This window comes from Hemibagrus wyckioides, linkage group LG14, assembly GCF_019097595.1.
Source record: "Hemibagrus wyckioides isolate EC202008001 linkage group LG14, SWU_Hwy_1.0, whole genome shotgun sequence".
NCBI classification, from domain to species: domain Eukaryota; kingdom Metazoa; phylum Chordata; class Actinopteri; order Siluriformes; family Bagridae; genus Hemibagrus; species Hemibagrus wyckioides.
The window spans coordinates 16530284-16554257 of NC_080723.1; the positions used below are offsets into that span (position 1 = coordinate 16530284).

Genomic DNA, 23974 nt, shown 5'->3' on the forward strand with positions numbered 1-23974 from the left:
TGATTCAGACTCATAAATAAATAACTTTATGACTTCAATTCAGAGACTCATTGGCTCTATCATTCACAGTCAAGCTTTATTGACTATATGATTTTAATTCAGAGACTCCCTAGCTATATGATTCAGGTCACAACTCATTGATAATATGATTTCAATTCAGAGGCTCACTGGTTATATGATTCGGAGTCAAGATTCATGGATTCAAGACATCCTGGCTATGCGATTCAGTGTCAAGATTCACTGACTATATGATTTCAATTCAAAGACTTATTGGTTATATGATTCAGAGTCAAGATTTATTAATTCAAGACATTCTGGCTATGCGACTGAAGTGTCACAATGAATACTTGCAGCTCTTTATAAAGAAATGAGTATAAAGAATTGCTATGCATGCAGTGAGGGATGGCAGTTTGGTCTGAGAGTGAATGCTGGACTCAGAATAACACTACATGTGGCTGAGATATTGCACGTCATTGTATATTCAGATTGGTATTTGTCTGTCTCATGAACAGCACTGAGATGTTCTAGATATGTATTAGTTCTCACTCTTTCTCTTTCTCTAACACTCCCATTCTGATTCAGAGGTAGAAAAAAAAACAGTAGATAATTGGTTAGGGAAGAGGCATGATGGTCCTGTGTTTGTTTGTGTTTTCGTTTCTATGATCGACTTTTCATTATCTGATACAGGTGCATCACTCTATACAGCATGGGGAAATGTTTACAGACACACATCCTTAAAAACAAACAAGAGGTACATCACCAATTCGGGTAACACACACACACACACACACACATACACATATAGAAAAAAATAAAAAAAAATAAAAAAAAATCAATTTCCAGCCTCAGCAGGAAGTAAATTCCCAGAGGAATGGGATTTAAGAGCTGAAATCTCAATCTTTAGCAAAATCACGTGCCCCACATCTAGGCAGAATGTGTTGGGAGGCACTTGAGAAGGGGGGGGAAAAAAGGAAAAATAAAATGAAAGGAATAAAAATATTTTCTTCTTCCTGCATTGAAACAACCATAAAACCTCAAGGAAAAAGAAACTTGTCAATTAAGATCTTCTAAGAACTACACATCTGCAAGATTCACATCCCTCAGGGGAAAGAATTACGAGGAGAATAATTTAAAGCTGCCCTAAACTTAAGATTCAGCCACAATGAGAGTTCAGCTCTTTCCCTGTACCCATTCTATCCCTCTAAATAAGCAGGAAATAGAAAAGAATTCGAAAGAAGAGGCTGAAGAAAAGAGCAGTCATGTTTTTCCTCCTTGCAAGCAGTTACACACCTGTTTGCAGATCACATAAACAGATTGAATTTGTAGAATTGGATTATGGTGCAGCTGCTTGGATGGAGTGAACGTCTGCACTCAAAATGGTGTTTTTCAGAGCTAAATCTGAGCAAATGACACTCGCAATTATCCAATCAGCCAATCATGTGGCAGCACTGCAATGCATACAATTATGCAGATACAGATCAAGAGCTTCAAGTAATGTTCACATCAAACACCAAAATGGAAGTGGGGGGAATTTGTTGGTCCCATACAGTATCAGATTGGGTTGGTGTTTCAGAAAGTGGTGGTTTACTGGGAATTTAAACAGAAAACAGCGTTCTAATCTGAGAGGTCAGAGAAGCTGACTGGAGGGTCAGTGCGATAAATCGAATAGCTACTCTATATACCAGGGGTGAGCAGAAAAGCGTCTCAAAACACAGCATAATGAAAAATTTTGAAATTTCAAGCAGATAAGCCACAAAAGCCAAAGACCACATGAGGTTCTGCTTCAGTCAGACAATACAGAGAGCTTGTTGAAACTGGACAGTTATTTAAAAGAAGAGTGATTAAGCATCTATTCTTCTGTGTGATAGATAGATAGATAGATAGATAGATAGATAGATAGATAGATAGATAGATAGATAGATAGATAGATAGATAGATAGATAGATAGATAGATAGATAGATAGATAGATAGACCACATGAGTTTCTGCTTCAGTCAGCCAAGATACAGAAAGCTTGTTGAAACTGGACACTTGAAGAAAGGAAGCGTGGATGATTAAGCATCTCTTCTTGCCATAGCTTTCATAGTGTATACACACCGTTCAGTAAAACTCTTCTTACGGAACCTTTAAGGTGACACACTCTCATTGAGAGCCCTCAGACTTATCTGTATGTAGATTACGAAGTGTATTCCACCTAAACAAATATTCCCTCATAAGGGTCAAACTGCAGATATTAGATGAAGGTCAGCCATATTAGAACCTGCGATGTTCCTGTAACATTTACAATCGTTCATTTCTTCCAAAGAGCATGAAGTGAGCTGAACCGTTGACCTCGTAGCCATAGATCAAGATAGAGCTCAGAGGTTGTTTTTCCCTTAGCAGCACTTCCACACACTAGAAGTGTTACTGAGAAGCTCACATACTCATAGTCACACTGCTTTATATATAATCCTAACAGTCCAGTAATTGCTTCACTTCAAGGTCATGATGTTAACGATCATATCTTTAGCAAATGGTTAAATGGAAAGGTGTTAAAGAGGAAAGAACATCCAAATGGATAGTCACTTAAAGAAGTACAGAATTACATTTCTGCATATATCATGACTATCTTCATGTTGACAGCATGATTTGCAGAATATCTGCACATTCTAGCCTATGTATGTGTGTGTAGTTTATTAAGGCATGTCTTTTTTTTTGCATTCAGACCCTGCTTTCCATACAAAATCAAATCGGTCAAATTGAAGACCTGATTCATTGAAACAGAATGAAAGCGGCTTAGTAAATCGAATCGATCTTTCCATGGCTGCTGTGCTTCACTGCACATTTTCTGTTTTCTTAAAAGGACAAAGAGTTGGCTGTACTAATGATTGCAATAGCAAAACTCTTAATAAAATAATCATGGAAATCCAACCAAGTTTTATATTTGGGCTGCTTTGCTTCATGTCATCATCGAGACCAAAATGGTAACAAAAATATGAAAATAGAAATAAAAGGCGTCCATGACGACAAAGATGAAGGGTCATTGAAATAACCCAATTATTTGCAATTACTTTTTAAAAAGTTTACTATTTGCATTATGATCTCAAAGCAATAAGTAAGGTCATACACTTTTGTTACTTTTTTATGAGTGCTGACCCGATCATATTATTATTTGCATATTAAATGTGCTTAAAAAAGAGCCCTCTAAGGTGCAATTACATGGAAGAAATCTTAAGGAAGTGCCCTAATGGCTGACCTTGAACAGTAGTTCAAAAAAAAGTGCTGATTAGGTGCTTTCTAAGGTGCGGGTACATGTGAGGAGACATGATGATATACCCTCTGTGGAGTTTCCGTAGGGAAGTTTGCGATGCTATAGGATTCCCATACATGTGAGGAAGCATGATTAAATGCTTAGAAAGAAAATTCAGTACTCCAGTACATTCTCAATTCAACTCAATTCAATTAAAAATAAATTATTTATCCCCAGGGGGGGCAATTTAAGGCATGCAGAGTAGTTAAAAAAATATCAGTGCAAATACAAAATAAAATAAAATAATAATAAATAAATAAAATACATTTGTTGTAATGATGATAAATGGAATAGTCTGTATAAAATATCTGTAAAAGTAAACATCTGTATAAAATATTTGTAAATAAATATAAACTGTGAAAATAGGTACCGCTTAACAGCCGAAACAAAAGAAGACAAAGAAGAAAGTAGAAGAAGGTGAAATAGATACTGTACTCAGTATGCAAGTAAATGAGTCTCTACTGTATGTGCATCTGCAGTATATACTCTCCAGGGTGCATGCATCAACCTCTGGGTTAGGGTCATGGATCTGGTGCTTATCCTGGGAACACTGGGTAGGAAGAGGGAATACACCCTGGATTGGATGTTCATCTATCACAGGACACCATGCACACACATTTTATTTCAAGGCAATTCAGAGTAGTCGGTCCTCATACAGGCATGTCTTTGGATGGTTGAAGGATACTGAAGAACCTGAAGAAATCCACACAGAGACAGTAACCTTGAGTTTAGGATCAAATCTCTTGAGCTTTGAAATTGTAGTGCTTCCTGGAAACACCACTGAGATTAGATTAGATAAATATAATAGTAAGTAGTAATTGAAGTGAGATTAGAATGAGTAAAGAGTTATTTGGAGTATTTAATTTTCTCTCTCTCTCTCTCTCTCTCTCTCATAATAGCGTAAATGGACTTTCCTACTGTATAACTTCTGTGGGATTACTGCAGTGGATTACTTCAAGAGGTGCTGTGATTTTTGACACTTCAGTGGTGCACTCACAGCTCTGCTACTTAAAAAAGGGACTCTGTAGAATAAGCAGAGATGCGCGGAACAGATTAAACGATTTTTATCACAACGCTTCACAAACAGACTTAATGCCTTCATGGAGGTGATCATTCACAGAGGAGGATCGGTTTTGCTGATAAAGCAGCACTATCACACTTCAGCTAATGTGTGATTCTTAACAGTTTCCTGTATTTGGATTACAAGCTTTAATATACCGACAGGGAACTCGAGGTGAGGGGGAGTTAGCCGATGGAAAATCTTTTTTTTTTTTTTTTTTAGTTTTATATCTGTATATTTTTTAACCTCTTCATGGGTTTAGAGAAATGTAATGGAAGAAGTGCTAGCTTTAGCTGTGGTATAGCATCACATGTCCAGTTCACATGTCCACTCATCCGTTTTGTTAGGGATTTGTTGAGTTTGTTTTCCTTTTCCATTCACGTTTTTTTTTTTGTTGTTGTTTTAATTTTCGTTTAATTTCAGTTTCAACCTTCCAAAGCTCTCCAACACCACTCCATTCTCTTCACTGTCTTCCTGTAGCTGCATGCATCAGATCTAAAAGACAGATGCTTGCCTAAAAAAACCCAAATCAGACCAGCACCCGGTTCCACCATCTCTCAGGGCACAAGGCAGACCTTCATCAAAACTCTTCTCTGTTCTGACACCATGGTGGTGGAATGAACTGGTAGTTGTAGAGACGCTGGTAGTCTTCATACAAAACTTATCTATTCCTGAAGTACTTAGCACTTAAAATCGAAAAATTGAATTGTTTCTGTGATTTTCTTGCTGCATTTCCTGCCAGGTGTGTTTTTTTTTTAGACTGATGGTACTTAAGATTTCAGAACACTTCTGTTAGTCACTCTGAATAAGTGCTTCTGCAAAATGTCATAAATGTTTGGGTTCATTCCAAAATGAAGGGTTAATGTTTCAGACTTAACGTCTCCTCACTGACGCACTACTTGGCGAGAACTTGATGGAGACCCTCCAGAGAATAACATAAAACCCAAGCATCTGAAAATCATAGTTGTGTAGTACTCCACAATCCTGCTCTTATTTTACAGAGGCTGAAATATGTCATCTGTTTCCAAGCTGACTGTTTTACTGACGGGGTGTAGAGGGTGGTGATAATAATACGGAAAGCACCGTCGGTTGTATAAGCAGCTCAGCATTCACTGTAAGAATCTTTTATCTGTTCTTACAGACACTGCGCTAGAATTAGGCTTAGTGAACCATGCTTCTGCTAGTTTCTATGAATGAATGAATGAATGAATGAATGAATGAATGAATGAATGAATAAATAAATAAATAAATAAATAAATAAATAAATAAACATTTGTGAACTGTTCTTCTACACATATTCTTCTATATATACTGAATGATATGCAGTCCATGTATTTATTGCTTTTACGGCTATTTATATATTGTAGCTGCTTAACTTTCATTTTCTTCAGATTCACATTAGCAATATAGCTTCTTTTCTCAGTTGTAATCACCAGTCACTTTAGTAGTACAAGTTGCTCAAGCCTCAGGCAATCTCTTGGCTAATAATAGCTTTGAGGTGAAACATACAGAACAGTTAAAAGTTAATCTTAACTTTGGTTGTAACTTGTAACAACTAGTTTCTCTGTTAGAGGAAGTTTCAATTAAATTTATTCCCACATATCAATGAAAGCTTTCTGAATGTAAAGCATGTTTAAGAATTATTCCACGTAGATATAGTGCATAAAAGGAAAAAAAAGTAGCGGGTCCCAAAATATAGCCATGTGGAACGCCACATTCATTTTTGTATAAATAAAAAAAGAAGGCGCTATTAACGTTTTATACAATGATATACTGTAGAGAAAAAAAATGTTTTGTTCTCTTAACCCCAACACATTCCCTAATCTATCTAAAGAAATGTTGTGATGTATGATATCCAAAGACATCAAGTTATACGTGCTAATAGACCAGTACTGTAGTGAGGCCGAAATCTTAACTGAAATATGCACTTAGATGCAGCGCTAAAGTGTTGCTTTTACGTTTCTGTACATGAGAGCTAAAGGGATTTTATTTTTATTTTTTTTAAAGAAAGACTATATGACAGAGGTAAAGGTGAGCTCAGTTTTCACCTCAGAGATGGGAGTTAGGGGTTTGAGTGAATGAGGACATGCTCGCTTCTGACAGTTGACTGTATAAAAGCTCTACAGAGAAAAGAAATGCGCCTATAATGCCTGACCACCTGCACAGGGTTCAGATCACCGATTGAGAACAGACCTGAAGCCAATTGTCAAAGTCAGAAAAAGGCTCCATTTTTATTTTCTAATTCGCTCACACTCTCGTCTGTTGACCAACCAAGTCAGAGACACGTTCCCAGAAGTTAAGATGAGGAGTGATTACCATTTTATGTGACACAGCCAGAGCAGTGTTTAAAAATGCTGCTTATTTATATTGTGTATACTGAATATTGCTCTATTAACTTAATGTTAGCATAATGTGAAAATATACAAGAAATATAAATTTATATCATATAAATAACTGATGTAATTATCTGCTGTTCAGATTCACTTGAGGATGTCCACTTGTTAATTACTGAATCTGGTTCATTTTCAAAGGTGATGAAATCCAGCTAAGTATTTTTAGTTCTTTGCGATACAAAGATGCCGCAGAGCAATGGAACATTAATGTTTTTTTTACTAACCGGAAGTATAAGCTATTTCCTATTCTATGGCAAATGACGCCTCTAGCTTATGCACAATAAGGGGAGTTTTAAGAATGTTGCACAATAAATCACACATTATGAACTCATCTAAAAGACATTTGTAAGATATCTTGTCCCCGGGGTGTTTTCGGCCATCTTGAAAATGTTTTCTCCTCCTGGTTCAGCACCTGGCTGCCCGCTTTGAGGCTTGAGTGCATAAAGTGTCCAACATTTCACATTTCATTTGTTTTAGCTGAATAAGTGCATCATCCAGGTATCCTTTGTTTTTGTTGATTCATGAAAATGACATAGAACAGTGTATAAGTTAGCAATTTGGGACACACCTTTTGTTTATACCTAGCATTACAGTGAGTTAAGTGAATCAGGACAGATCCTCTTTTAATATGATTAAGGTCGGTCATCCCTCCTTGTTTGTCCACAGAAATCTCAGTTGGGTAGGAATGAATTGTGTGTGTGTGTGTGTGTGTGTTAGAAAAGGAATACCTTGGACACTCAACAAAAGTTCCAAAGTTTTCAAAGGAAGCAGAGCAAGAAAGCCAAGCAATGGTGAGGGAAAAAGGGGACATTTTACTTTGTACTAGTGAATCACAAAACAAAACCACACACACACACACACACACACAAACAATAGAATTTACTTTCAACATCTCTCTCTCTTCTCCACTTCTGTCATTCAGTAGAAGTAAAGATTTATGTGGAGGAGTGGTATAGAAAGAGTCTGACCTTCTAATGGCCTTCTTCCTCATCCCATGTACTCGCTTCCTCTACCAGGCTCTCCAGTTAGCAACCAACAGTAAGTAAAACCTGAAAGAATATTAAACAAGATTAAACTCAGTCAAAACATTAGCTGTCCACAAATGTGATAGAAAATGATTGAAAACAGAGTTCTGTGAAAGCGCACGAGGTGTCTGACCCATGAGCTTTACATTGAAATTTTTATTTAAATAGAAGAGAAATCACATTTTCTTGCCCCAGTGTTACTTGGATACTTTACAAAGCAGACAAACATGACATTAAAATGGCTGATACACACATACACATACATACAAAAAAAAAAGAAACAAAAAAGAACGTGCTGTATGGTCTGTCATGTTAAAATCATATGTAAGTATAGTAATCATAGTAATACCAAGGCTATATTTTTCCTCATTCACAATACACTGTGAAAAAGAAATTTTTTAAATTATTCTAAAAGCTCTGCAAAAACCCCTCAAATGGAAAACAAAATGGCTGAAAAAAATGTTATGACCAGCATTTGGTTTTTCTGCCCATTATATATTTTGACATCATACTTTTACATTAAGAAAGCATAAATGTTTTTCACCAAAACAACCTGAAAATTGTTATATTTACTTGCTAATCGTGCACAGGCGTCCTGCAAATGCCACACTTGTTAAGCAGTCAAGTGTGTACTGTAGTTCTCAGAACCTCATACAGAAGAAAAGGTCAAAATTTAACCACACATTTATCCACTTTGGCGAAACTATTAAAAAAACATGTTTTCCGTGTGGATTAAAACCCAGAATGGATCAGGAAAGAGGTGTTTCTGAATGCATCTGTCTTAGTTTGGACTTTTCTTCAGACTGCAACCTTCAAGATGCTGAATCTTGTGAGTAGAAAAGTGTACGGAACACATCAGGAGCTCTGTGGCTCAGGGGTGAAGTGTTTCAGGTAGAGATTGCTTCAGCGGTGCTCCTATGATGCTCCCTTCCGGTTGATGAATGGGGTAGAAAAGGGCTGGTCAGCAATTGTACCTACAAATGGTGGACAATTAAAGTGTCTTGTGTGGTGGGTTACGTGATTTAAAGGCCAGCATGCGAAGATAAAGGCAGGTTTATCTAATAAACTCAGTTTTCAGTGTTTCACTTGAGAGTTCTAGCAGATTTCAGGCACATTCTAAACGTTATTCACTCAGGTGCACACACACACACACACACACACACATACACCATACACATCACAATTTATGAAGCTCTCTTCTTTTGTCTTTCACTTTATGCTCTACACCTATGTCCGTCATTTATCTTTTTCAATTCAATTTCAATTCTCTTTGACCCCCCCCCCCTTTTTACCTCTCTGCCTTCTCCTGCAGCTCTTTACTGTTCAACACATCCATTCATTTGTCAGAAACACCCTTGGTATTTTCTCCTTGTCTATCTACCTTTTTTTTTATCCATTAAATAGTTAGGGCTCAAAATTTAATACATCCACTGAATTGGAGCAGTTGCTCTCTCTCTCTCTCTCTCTCTCTCTCTCTTTGCCTTTTCAAATGCACTTGCCATTTTTGCTCACTTTCTGACATTTCAACCAGCATTCAATCAAGCAGACACCACAATCTGAAGCTTCAAACCCTCAATCTAACCGTCTCACCAATTCCACTTCCTCCTCCATGATTCATGAGTCAGATCTCTCTCTCTCTCTCTCTCTTTCTCTCTCTCTCTCTCTCTCTCTCTCTCTCTCTCTCTCTCTCAGTTGAATTGTAGTAATGACACTGTGTTCTTAAAGAAAACCATACAGTGTGTGTAAGAATAAGAGAATGAAAGAGAGAGAGAGAGAGAGAGAGAAATCATGGGCTGGTGGCAAAAATGATGTATATATGTTCAGAAGACTGAAAATAGAGAGAACAGGTGACATCATTTATTATGAACATTCATGATACTGAAATTTCAGCATCTAATCTCACCACTATTTTTACCCTGCATTGTTTTTTGCAGTATTTTTGAATGAAAAAATGAAGGAAATACTCCCACCATTTGTGATTTTATTTACTACTGTATTTTTTTTTGTACCCAATTTTCATTTCTTTCAATTTTCATTTATTTACCTTAGATTCAGGGTTGTGGTGAGTGTGGATCCAGAGCTCGTCCTGGGAACACTGGATATGAGGCAGAAATAAACCTGGAACGAGATGCCAGTCTGGGCACCATTTACACATTTTCACACTTGTTCCACCTAGCAGCATGCCTTTGGAAGGTGGGGAAAAAATCCAAATGGACACTAGGAGAACATGCAAAACATCAGACAGCCACTAACCTAAGATCAGGATTGAACCATGGACCGACCTTATTTATGAAGTAAAAAATTAAAATAAATAAATGAAAAAATAAAAATACTTTAAATTAAATTATTTAACATTTGAGGTCAAGGGTACCATGGTGGCTTAGTGGTTAGCACTGTTGTCTCACAGCAAGAAGGTCCTAGGTTTGAATCCTGGGTTCAAACCACAGGCCTTTCTGTGTGGAGTTTGTATGTTCTCCCTGTGCTTGCATAGGTTTACTCTGGTTTCCTCCCACAGCCCAAAAATATGTACATTAGGTTAATTGGTAATTCTAAACTGCCCATAGGTGTGAGTGGTTGTCTGTCTATATATGTGGCCTTGTGATGGACTGGTGACCTGTCCAGGGTGTACCCCTGCCTTTTGCCCAGTGTGTGCTGGGATGGGCTCCAGCAGATCCCCGTGACCCTAATTAGGCATAAAGTGGGTATAGACAATGAATGAATTCGAGGTCATTCTCATATATTAAAATAGAGGTTTGTTAATCCCAGTTTTAACTGTAAATTTAAAATCTATTGTAAATCTAGTTGCAAGTGTTAAATATAAATGTATATAATAAATCTATATATGTATATAATAAATGTATATACACAAATCTACATTACATGTAAATGCTAAATATAATGTTAACCGTTAAATGTCTTGGTTATATGCTGTCACTGCGCCATGGGGAAAGCATGCAGTGCTGGTAGGGTTGCCAGTTATACCCCATATTACTGCTGTAAAAACAAGTCCTTGAGTGGGTCTAAGTTCATCACACTCAATTGGGTCCACATTGTCATCAATGCAGGCAGTAAATCCAAAAATTATTCTCTGCTATGAAATTACAGACAAGTAAGTAGTTAATAAGTATGCATGTAAAATAGTAAGCATCAATCATGCTTTCATGATTGACAGGGTCAGTTGTGTCCTGTATTGCAGACAGACATGTCCTTCAAACAGTGAGAAGGCACTAGTGAAGATAGATAGAGGAAGATTTTTGGACTGCAGATAGTGGTCAGCATGGCGAAGAGCTAATTTTTGTTTCCTGCACAGAGAAAATACCAAAAAAAAAAGTCAAAGGTTATGTGGCTGTGTTACTAATATATTTGTGTGACCGTACGTTTTAGCACATAATTATAAACAAAACACACAAAGCGAATTCACTAGTCATGAGTATCAGTGAGTCTAATCACTGCCCAATTTTTCCCAAATTGCGTTAATAAGATGTACAAGTGGAAACAAGTGGACTCGGTTCTTATCAGCTTCTTTTACATACTCATGAAATTTCACACCAATTTACAACTGACTAATGAGGGACTTTTTGCCACACGATGTCTCATCAGCAGACACATCTAGCTTGTCCAATGGGAACATTAGCAGATTTTATTCACAGCAGCACAGACACTCAGTGAGCAACGTCCACATCTGCACCAGCACTCGCCCTCTGTTCACAATCTGGCTCTGCTTCTTCTGCTTGCTTCGGTAGGTCACATTCCCTCTGTCTTCTGTTCTCCTCCATCTGTTGCAGCTCTTCATTATTATATTATGTCTCAGAGAAAGAAAGATCAGCAAGCCTGAAAATTTTGCTCCAAAACAGTACAAAAGATAAGCAACCAGGTAACAATCCTACCTCACAAGAACTATGGACATGCCTGGTTTTGGCCTGGTTGCACCAGGATTACTAGAATTACTATATATCCTACTCTAACAGCTCAGTATTGAGGTACAGGGGCATTTCTGTGCATGTTCCTCTTGTTTGTGTGGGATTCCTCCAGATTCTGCATAAAAAACATGCAGGTAGGAGGTTGCCAAATTGCCCCAGGTGAGAATGAATGTGTGCATGGTGCCCTGTGATGGATTAGCTTGCCATCTAGGGTGTATTCTCTCGTCTTGCACCCAGTCTTCCTGGGATCTGCTGTTTCTCAGCTCAGAATAAAGCAAATTCTGAAGATCTGTCAATGACACTGAAGTGTTTTGATAAGATCTTTGCTTGTTTTTCTCTCATCTTAAGATTTTCTTAAGATCTTAGAGTGTAACAATAGATTTTAATCAGTGTTTTGATACTTTAATATACTTAAGAAATTCTTTCTTTTTCCAGTATTGGGAATCATGCTTTGTGATAAACATGGGCAAAGGAGATGTGGTGGATAGAGATAATATTGAAAAATTCTGGGTTTTTTTTTTAAGCAAGGCAATAGCACTCAGTTACTTTTGGGCTTATCTCTGAGTTGGAATATTTGGCAACAACAACAACAACAAAATAAATATATAAATAAAATTATAGCCAGCTAATAAAACAATATCCCACAATAACAACATTTCTAGAAGTCAGGAGGTCTACGTAGTTGCAGAAATAAGATTGCAAGCTGCCATATATCTCTGTTAGTGATATGATTACTATCTGAGAAAGATAAACCAACCACATCATCTGTATCCACAACCAAAACCTTCATCACCCAAGTCTGAAACCAGTGAGATTAAGGAAGCTTTTCCATTGGCATTTTAGTCTGAAACAGAACACAGCTTGCACAATTAATTAGTAATGTCAAAGGTGTCATATGGACCAGAAAGCATACCATGGTACTGAACCCAAGACTTCTTGTAAGTAAGATGGTGTGATTTCAGTTGCACTGGAACTGTTACGCAATTCCTGTGAATGTGAACGCAACTCAGGTCTCAGGTCTGCGCTTGTTCAGGAAGTAAATTAACCCAGCAGCAAAAAGCCACATTTAGCTGGACATCAGAAGAAATATGGCATGCAAGGCATATAGGTGCTGCTGCACATAATGATGCTCATAATAGCACCAAAAAAAAAAAAAAAAAAAAAAAAATATATATATATATATATATATATATATATATATATTTTTTTTTTTTTTTTTGCTGCATTGTGATGAATACAAACACAACAGGGTTTGATAGAATCAAAGCAAGTCGAAAACCAGACCAACATTGTGGGGTATCAGGAACAATCCCACTCAGGACTTGTAAACGTGCCCAGTGTGAAAAACAGCTAGAGCTGCATTATTATTTCAACATACGCTTTTCTCAGCATGTGTTTCTCATGCATCATCTTCATGCAGAATTTCAGACTGACATATTTGCCTAACATGCTGTACATATTCCTGCTCGTTCCTGACTTTTCGTACACCCTGTAATTTTGTGCAATTACTTTCTTGCATGCTGTCAAATTACTAACCCTGTCAACCTCGTAGAATTAATGAAAATGTGTATTACAAATATTTATGCAGTTGAATACCATATTAATCACTAGAATGTCCTAAATGTTCCATTACATTGTCCAGCAGACAAAAAAAAAATCTATTTAATTCAATTTTGTTGGAATAGTGCTTTTAACAATGGGCAGAGTTCAGAAGGAGCTTTACAGGATTATAAAAATTCTGAACAGTAATATAAAAATTTAAAAAAAGTTTATTTCTAATGAGCAAGCTAGAGGCAATGGTGGTAAGAAAAAACTCCTGAGATGATATGAAGAAGAAACCTTGAGAGAACTTGCACTCAGCTCTACTGTATACTGTATAGCCAAGTGCAATTATGTAATGAGGAGGCTTTGAGCAACTTCTGAATTTGAGCATCGACATAAAATGATTTCTAAGCTCATTATAGTTTTAACGCGAAGCCTTTTCAAATGTTCAGTGCTGATCATGGCAATTGCACTCCAAAGTCATCTCCATGGTCTCTAATCTCATATATCTCCAGGCTTTCTATGCGGATTCATTCTCAGCAGCAGCGAGCAGCCTCCAAGCGATGAGACTCCAACCAGAAGTAGGGCATCAGAATGGATCAGGCAGGTCCGGAGAGCAGAAGCGGTCAGGATCACTGCTATCTCAGACATTGTGTTGCTAGATAATTGGAATTTCTTGTATGTATTTTCTTTTTTCTTTTCTTTTTTTCCCCAACAACAATAAAGTTAAGATAAATGACATGTACTTAGTTCAGTTTAATTCCATGTCAAAGCTGCTGTAAACTCACACTCCAAAATCTTACAGGTAAATAACTGTGTTGAATTCCAGTAATCATAACTAATATTTAATATTTAATTAATTAAATATAACAGTGCTTGATTTTGTTCGATAATTAGAATGGACGCCTCTAATAATATTAAATAATTAGTTAAATTATAGCAGTGTAGCAAAAAAAAAAAACCTGACAATCTCTCTTTCTCTCTCTCTCTCTCTCTCTCTGACACGAGTGTACTGTAGATGGCGAATGGAATCCAGATGGCTAATTAACAAACCATAATCTCATATAAGTACATAAAGATCCTGTGTGAAGTCAGTGACAGAGGAAGAGTCTCGGAAAACAGAAAAGGAAAGGAGGAAAAAGAGCAAAAACAAAAAGACCAAATAAGCATCAACTAACTGAATCAGTCATGTTAAGAAACAATTATATCTCTTGATACGATTGAATGATAATTAATGGCATAATATTACTAAGTCAGGACTGCAGGTGCAAATACTAGAAGACACACTCGGGAATTTTGCACGTTAAATAAGGTGTTAGTTAAATAATGGTGGCAGCTTTTTACAAATAAATCAAACAATTTTGCATTATTTGTTGGTAACATTTAATGCCCTGTTGTTTCTGCAGTTCACGGCTTGTTAATTCTAACTAATCCTATACACTAATCAGCCATAAAACCATCCGCCACTTTAAAACCATCTGCCTAATATTGTGTAATTATACCCCCCTCGTGCCATCAAAACTGCTCTGACCTGTCGAGGAATCCACAAGACCTCTGAAGGTGTGCTGTGATATCTGGCACCAAGACATTAGCAGCAGATCCTTTAAGTCCTGGTAGTTGTGAGATGGAGCTTGTCCATGGATCAAAATTGTTTGTCCAGGGAATCCCACAGATGCTCAGTTAGATGAGATCTAGGGAATCTGGAGGCTAAATCAAGAATCACTACCTCTTTATCATGTTCCTCAATCTATTTCTGAGCCATTTTTGCAGTGTGGCAGGGGCATTATTCAGCTAAAAGAGGTTACTACCATTTGGGAATACTGTTACCATGAAGGGCCTTGCTATCTCTGAACCGGTTGTCTAGTTAGCACAATTTGGCCCTTGTCAAAGTCATTCACATCCTAACGTTTGCCCATTTTTCCTGCTCCCAACACATCAATTTTGAGAACTGACTGTTCACTGCTACATAATATATCCCACGTGCCATTGTAACAAGATAATCAGTTATTTACAACACCTGTCAGTGGTTTTAATGTTATGGCTGATTGGTGTTAATAATGTTACTTATAAAAACCTTAGAATTTCTGATACTGTTATTATTAGCATAATACTGTAACTGCTGTCATTTTAATGTCGATTTCATGATGCACACATAAATTAAACACAAACATTTAAATGATTTACAGACCTTGACTTATTAAATGCTGATGTTCATTCCAGTGCTGTACTGGTGCATGAAACATTCATGAGAGAGAGAGAGAGAGAGAGAGAGACTTAGTCAGTCACAACTACACTTTATTATAGACCAGGGATCTATATAGCCTACAGTTTTTCTACACAGGGGATAAAAGTGCATAAAAGTAAAAGGTAACAAGGCAAAAGGGGCTAAATTTACACTACACCATTGTGGGGATTTTATTGTGTTAAAATTATGTTAGAGTGTTCTTGGGTTTATTACCAATTTTATTACAAAAAAAGAGCAAAAGAAGAAATGGGAGCTTGGAGGAATGAATGAATAATTATATAATAATATGTGTATTATTATTATTATTATTATTATTATTATTATTATTATTATTATTATTATTATTATTATAAATGTGAGATTTGGGATATAATAAACTAAATCTGTGTTAAGCTAAATCTATCTAAACATATAAATGCTGTTCAAGTCAAACGATGCATCCTATGCATGTACTGTACATGAGAGTCAAAAATAAATAAACAAAAAAACCTGCAGAAAAAGCAATTCTTCTAGTGGGAGCTGGGTTTCTAGCCAATAGCTGTGCATTTTGCATTTTACATTTTGTGCTTGGCTCAGGTTAATCAATTTGGAGAAATACCAGAGACGGGGAAGACGCCTGGGAGAGAGAAAGACCCAGATAACGTGCTGTAATCGAATCCATTCATTAGCATTGAAGAGGGGAAGAGACCAGAACACTGTCACAGCAAAGAGAGATAAAGAGCAGCTTTCAGGGGACACAGAGAGAGACAGAAAGGATGAAGGAGTTGAGAGGATACAGAACAGAAAAGAGGAGAGGACAGAGAAGAACAAGAGAGAGAGAGAGAGAGAGAGAGAGAGAGAGAATGGCACAGGCAAGGGATAAATTAGATGAATACATGCATATGAGGGGAAAGGAGCCAAAAATGTTGATAGAAGGAAAGAAAGATACAAGAGAGGTAGGAGTAAGAAAGGAAGAAAAGACTAAAAAGGTTAAAACAAATCCCACAAGAAGTTGAGACCCATGAACATTACATGGTGGTATTATTTAGCTTGAAGGGCTTCAGCTTGTTCGTCACTGCACACTAACGCTTCAATCTTTTTACTCTGTTTATGAAAGCTGTTTTTATCCTAATGGCTAAATTTACAATTGAAGTAGGTGGAATTGCTCCTACATCAACATAAATATCCAACTTCTAGCCAAAGCATATAAATCCAATCACACAGCAGTGAACCTGGCATGAGGCAGAAATACACTGAGCTTTTTGAGCTTATTTATTGGATTGACTATGAAAAAAACTGATAATCCTGTATTAGGTAACTGACTAATTCACTCAATCATTTGTGTCTTTAACACAATCTGCAAATGTAATAATGTAAGACTTAGACTTTTGTTTATGATACTTTCTTCTCCTGAGTTCCAGTGCCTTGACAAGGAAAACTCATGGAATGTGGAAGGAATGTGTTTCCATCCATCCTTCTCACCACTTACCACCACTACCTGGTCATGGGGAACATGGAGTCTGTCCTAGGAGACTTGGGGCACAAGGGTGCACCGGGGACAGAATGCCAGTCACACACCATAGACAGTTCAAGTTCATGAAGCAGGAGTTTGCTGTCTTAAGTGAGCTTTCCACATCCCTCAAACAACCTCAACAACAACTTGGTATCATTGCAAATGCCTTGTGAGTTGCCTTTAAGATCAGAAGTGGCTGAGTGGAGCCAGAGAAAAGCGTTCACCCTGTGCAGGTTTGAATCTTGATGAGGCTATACTGTCATTCCTGGCCAAGAAACATGCTCTCTGGGTGGAAAGGATTTGTGGGCCAATTGTATGCATCTGTGCTCAAGTATGCAGAAGAGGGTAGATAGCTTTTTTTCTCAGAGTGTGCTATGTTGCCAGAGCTGGCTCATGGTGGGAATTGGTAGGTGATCAAATTAGGGTGAAAATCTTGGGTGAAAAAATGGGTAGAGCCAGGGTCCAAGCCAGGAAAATGTAAATAGCAGCCTGAAAGGAAGACACTATCTATGCAATATTGTACTGTAACAAGCATTTCCAAAATACCAAACAACACCTTTAAAGAATGTTATACTTTATTTATTATATTTTCTGAACGCCCTAATGTGTTACCAGTAGCAGAAACAATCAGATCAGACCACAACACGACTGTATTCTATGCAGCCTCTTAGTAAATGAAGGCAAAATCTCTTTCACAGTCCCATTTCTACCTTATGCCTTCCAACTATAAAAAGGTGTGACCAAAGCTGATATTTAATAATTAGCATATAAAACTGGCAAACAGGCAGGTAGGAAGGTGAACTCAACTGAAATGGCAGAGTTTGAAAGCATTTTGCTCTGTTCATAGTTTTGAGCATCCATTGTCTGTACATTATTTTGTGTTTTCTTTTAAATGTCATGGCACTGTTCCTTTCTTTTCATTTATATTTGATCCTCTTTATTAATAGGCATCAATCCCATGATGGTATGAAAATACCCACTGATGTATTGATGTACTGTTTAAGCCAGATCTGTCACTTCTTGTAATGTGTTTTATCTATTCAACTTACAATCAGCCTAATCTACTCATACAATATTACAGAAAGTTTGTTTCTCAGCCAAAATACTGAAGACTGGACTACAACTGGTCAATGATTGCTTTGACTATGGGTTTGGTAAGGACCTGGTGCTAGATGTGTAGCTGGCTTGAATATGAATCTAGCTCATTTCCATCTTGAATACCAGCATATAAAAACTGTCATACTCTACCATGAGCAAACACAGCCTATAGTCCAGCCAGTGACCTCCTACCTACTGTATGTCATTTCAGTGACCTGGAAACACTTTGGGTCGGGGTTAATTTGCATTTCAGGTCAGCACACCAGGAATCTCTGGAAAACAAGATATGCAATATGCAAGAACTGTCTTGATACTATGAATGTTTACACCGATTTCCCTGAAGAAACTACCAAAACATATCCCACTGGATCAATTTCATTATTTATACATGATGGCTAGAAACAAGATCTAGCCTAATGGCATGATTCACCCTCTGGTTAAAGCAATATATATTACAAACTATAGCAGTATGCTGAAACAGGCATAAACATACAGCATCACAGCACTAAGACCACTAACAAGGACTTCATTAGCTCATACAAATGCTTCTCTAATTAGGTCCTGCTGAAAACACTTGCTGATGATCTCTGTATTTCAGTATAATGAAACTAAGCTGTATTATATATAGCACTGATGCATTACAACCTCCAAGGTTGAACTGGAGCTCAGGTTACTGTGGAGTTTCGTATGTATGAGAATAAGTGAATGTACCATATAATGTTGACCCATTGAAATGCTCAAGAGGAGGCAAATTCTATATAAACTTTTAGTGATAAATGCTAGAGACAATAAGGAAAAATAGAAATCTATTAAGTGTGTGTGTGTGTGTGTGGAAAGTTCTAGGTATAGTTTTGTGTTTACTGTTTGTTCTGCCCCTTTCTGGCTTAAAAAACAGCTTAGTTCATGCAATGAGAAATAATTCTTTGTTTTGTGTATTTTTGCCCTGAGATTTACATTCTGTGTTTGCTTTAAGCTCAGTAAGCTGTAGGGAGAAATCTACAATCTGTCACAAGCCTAGAATTAAGAATCACAGTATATGCATTGGCTTAGAGATCAGATAGAGAGGTCAGAGTGCAAATATGCAAAATAACTATATATAAGAGTACATTTTTATGAAGCCATGCAAATTGAAATGCAAGACAACCTGTGTGTGTAAATGTCTATCTTTCACCATCTGTTTGTCTTTCAGGAAAGGAAATCTGATCCACAGAGTGGCGAGAAAATTGGAACAGAATAATCAATCCCTTCTGTTAAACTGCAATATACAAATGTTAATAAACTTTTCCACTGGAGAGAAAGATGTATGTCACTGGGTAATAAATGTGAGCAAGGGTTGCCAGATTTTTGACTACTTTTGACTTCCTCATGATTGATTATTTATTTATTTATTTGCCTAGGCTTTATCCCTATTCTTTAATTGAGAAATTATACATAAATATGATGTATCATTTAAGGACTTGGAAGAAAGGACTGTTCAGGAAATTTGGCAAGGTATATGACTTCATTCATTCATTCATTCATTCATTGAATTGCAGCAAGAAATATATGCTGGTCATGGATGTGATGCATATCCCAAGAGCACAGTGTGAGAGGTTTATTACTGCTTCTTTAAAAATATAGTGTACACTTCTAATTTGTAAATATTACAAGGAATAATTGTTGAGATTTTGGAGTGCAGATGTGATATTTATATGCAGACCTGGCAACCCTGATTGTGAGACTAATGCTTGTTACATGCTTATGTGATCATGTGTGATGAAGCATGATGGGAAATCTAAGCCTCAATTAATCCAGAGTATTATAATAATTAACACAGAAAGAAGCTTTTTCGCCTCTCCCACCTATATTAATGAGGACTCTGGGGACAAAGCCACATATCGAGCTGTGCTATTATTGATGTTGAAATTAATGATGATGTCACGCTATCCGTTGTTATTCAGGGCAGCAGGTAACTGCAGCAACTTCCCCCCAGAGGAACCAACAGAGGAGCCACTTCAAGAGTATCACACTGACATCTTAATCCAACACGACTTCACACACGAGCAGCACGAGAAACGTTTGATTAGTCAAATCCTGGAGAATCCTGCAAAACTCTTGATCAGTCCAGCTTTAATTGATCAGCTGGAAACTTCAGCTGGCAACGGTTGAGAGAGTTCAAGTTGAAGCTAAAACTCTCCGTTCTCCAAATATTCACCTTTTCGCAAAATATAACTCACCTGTACATGCTGAGCTTGATGATTCTATTAAGGAGAAAGTCTGAAAGTGAGCTGAGTGACTATGTGAGATACATCACCTTTTATTGTTTGTTTTCACCACAATGAATCAATCACCAAGATGTACCAAGGGACAATAAACCTATGATCAAAGAAAAGTTTAGACACCAAAATTGATTCAAAATGCCAGATTGTGTCTCAAAAGGTGTAGCTAGCTGGTAGAACAGACAAAATGCACTGACAAACTGTGCTTTCATGCTTGTTGTGGGTTTGATCTGAAACTTGGTGCATTTTCCTTATTGTTGAGGTGAGGTAACACAGCATTTACCCTCCAGTGTGGACCACCTCATCTGAGATCATGCATTTTGCACACTGAAAACGTGATACTGATTCCAACAGACATTAAATTTACAGTATTTGGCTGATGCCCTTATCCAGAATGACTATCTATTTAACTAAGCAGTTGAGGGTTAACAGCCTTGAACTCATGACCTTCCTATCAGTACTCCAACATCTTGACCACTGCTAGAAAGATACTGAATGCTGAATGCACTACACAACAAATGTTCACTTGGCAAAGCCTTTTTTCATTGACTTTTTTAAACCAATATTCAAACCAAATTTCACCTGTACAAGGCCTCCAGCCATTTTAAAAAACCTTGGCCTCCTGGGGTTTGAATGCATCTGTTTTAAGGGTTATATTGAAGGACCCGTGGGGGTTATATTGAAACAGACAGTTTAACAAACATAATAAAAACAAGTTCCCTAAAAGATGTCTAAAACTTTGCTAGCTAATTGAAATGTACCTGCACGGCGAATGTCAGGCTTTGGATAGCTATGTGCCGCATTGAAGCAGACATAAGCTTATTCGAAACCAGCTGTCAAAATATCTGTAAGGCTCCTGCACCGCAGCCTGAATGAAATCATTTTTTATGTAATTTAATCTATTTCTACTTTTGACTGCAATCAGATTTGAATATGTTGGAATTTTACTTGGTTGAGAAACATGTTTCAGGTCAAATACTGTATGTGGTATGTCTCATATGTAGTAATAAAACAGATGAGAGGGCTATTTAATTCACTCTGCACTGTTTTCTCTTGCTTCACCTCTCTCTCTCTCTGAAAAAATCTGTCAGTGGAACACTTCAATGTCACTCCCTCCAAGCACCCAAACATCATCTATCATCATGACTGACATCTGTCCTCCTTTCCTGTTACATTCTGATGTATGAAATCTCCCAGCTATAAATGAACAGATGAACCATGCTTTGCCGAGGAGGCTGTTTCTTTCTACTATTTATTCACAACTGACCTTCACTTTATCTAAGAATAACAGCAAAGTGTAGGTTCCTTGCGGCACAGAAAAATCGGTACCGAAGCATTTAAGCAGATACAGTTTTCAGTGTAGTCTCTTTTCCAGTTATCTGCACTTGTTAGACATTGTGTAGCCGTATTACAGTTGCTGGAAATCACTGAAATCATTTTAAATAATAAGAATTCCTCTTCTCCTTCTTCTATTACATAAAAAATGAATTACACCTCTCTTTTCGATCCCTAATGGCATGTTCCATCCCTTCTTTCAAGACAGGATAGTGCTTTCTATATGAAATGTTCAAAGTAAAATAAATCTAGTAAAAAGATTATTACAAAATTGTGCAAAACCAAATTTTTCTCATTGACTTCTAACACAGATGAGATATTGCTGCATACTTACAAACTGTCTGTTGTAAAATGACATGCAAACAGCTGCACAAAATATTTATGTTTCCCAATTCATTTGGAAATTTTTACACTCAATCGCTCAAGATGTTGGTTCCATTCCACCACTCCACCATTTGGCCTCATGCACATTTCTCAGGAGATGGAGATTGACAAAAGTAATGTGATGCTTGCCAGAGCAGCCATAAGGTTTTGAACATATTTGGATGCAGTTCTGTGAAACAGATCTCTTCTACAGTCGGGATCATGTTTAATCATGTTATTGTGACTGGTAAAAAGTTGCTGTTTTCATCTCAGCACATTTTTCAATTCAATTGGATTAGTTTCCATTGTTATGCTGATGATAACCAGTTATATATCTCAACAAAACCAGATTTCTTAAAGACATAAAAGACTGGATGACCTATAATTTTTTATTATTAAATTCTGGTAAAACAGAGATATTACGTATCGGCCCAAATACCGGTACCTAGGTGGTTGTCCTGCATCTTCAATAAACAAGCTACAGTTAGTCAAAATGCAACTGCCAGAGTTCTTACCAGGTTGAGAATATATGATCATATTACCCCAATTTTATCACCCCTACACTGGCTACCTGTGAAGTTTAGAATCAATTACAAACTATTGCGACTTACTTGCAAGTTTCTAAATGGTTTAGCTCCCATATAACCAGTCTTCTAACACGCTACAATCCGTCATGCTCTTTAGGATCACAAAACTCCGGACTTCTGGCAGTACCCAGAATATCAAAGTCCACTAAAGGCAGTAGAGCGTTTTTATATTTAGCTCCTAAACTTTGGAATAGCCTTCCGGACAGTGTTCAGGACTCCCCCAGTTTAAATGTAGATTAAAGGCATATCTCTTTAGCCAGGCATACACATAATACATCCCATAACCTTGAGCTCCAGTAAATCTGATCAAAAGCACATTATCATCTAGTGCTTGCTAATATTATGAACAGCAGCTATGCTAATTCCTCTCTACTTTCTTTTCTTTTTCTACCCATCCTGAGGCATCCAGGGATTGTGCCAGCTCCAGTTGCATTCTGCTTCATGAAGATTTCAGACCTTCAGTGAGAAGAGGCCAACCCTGCAAGTATCCTGAGTTGGATTCCTCTTCATGAAGATTTCAGATATTCAAAGAGAACATGCCGACCCCATGAGGAGTTTGAGGATAACAACCTCCTAATCAATACACAAAATAACATTCTACATAAGCCATATTTTCATCATCGAGCATTTGAAGGTTTCGGCATGGAGGAGCTGGTGTTGACTCTATTAATGTTAATGCTAATTTATGAGTGGCTCAGGAGCTCGTGGTTACACAACTCCAACTGACCGTATATGACTGTAGAAAGGACATCATTTATAATCACCCTCTCCAGTGTTTATGGTAATTCACACTCTCCGGTGTTTATAATAATTTATAATCACACTCTCCGGTGTCCGACAAATGAGGATCTGGTTCTGCTCACGGTTTCTTCCTCTTACCATTTAAGGGAGATTTTCCTTGCCACAGTCACCTCTAGCTTGCTCATTAGGAAGAAATACAAATAAATTTAAATATAAGTCTAATATTAATCTTGATTTTTTTTTGTTCTATATTTTTTATGTTCTGTAAAGCTGCTTTGAGGCAGTCTATTGTTAAAAGCACTATACAAATAAAATTGAATTGAATTGAATTGAATTACATTTTAGTAGAGGGAATGATGGGAACACTGGAATTGGATACAGGTTGGCGACAGGGTGGTGTTAGCTCATGTGGTCAAGACTGTGGGTTATTTATCAGAAGATGGGGTCCAAGCCCCAGCATGCCCGGTCCTGTGCTCAAACCTTCCAAGAATTTCACTGTGAAGTAATGTATATGTGGCAAATAAAGGCTACTTAACTTAAAGTTGGGTTTTGTGTTTACACTTTAGGTGCAAAAGCCTATATATGAGCACCTAACCATTACATAACTTTTCATGCTTGTCGAACAT

General features: G+C 37.2%; 1 long non-coding RNA gene across 1 annotated transcript in view; it reads right to left on the reverse strand.

Annotated features, from left to right (window-relative positions):
- The window catches only part of LOC131364865 (uncharacterized), a 63180-nt gene that overhangs the window by 15088 nt on the left and 24118 nt on the right, over positions 1 to 23974 (reverse strand). Inside the window, exon 2 of the long non-coding RNA XR_009206535.1 lies at positions 7711 to 7791. This is a non-coding gene — a long non-coding RNA (uncharacterized LOC131364865). The remainder of the gene's footprint in view (positions 1 to 7710; positions 7792 to 23974) is intronic.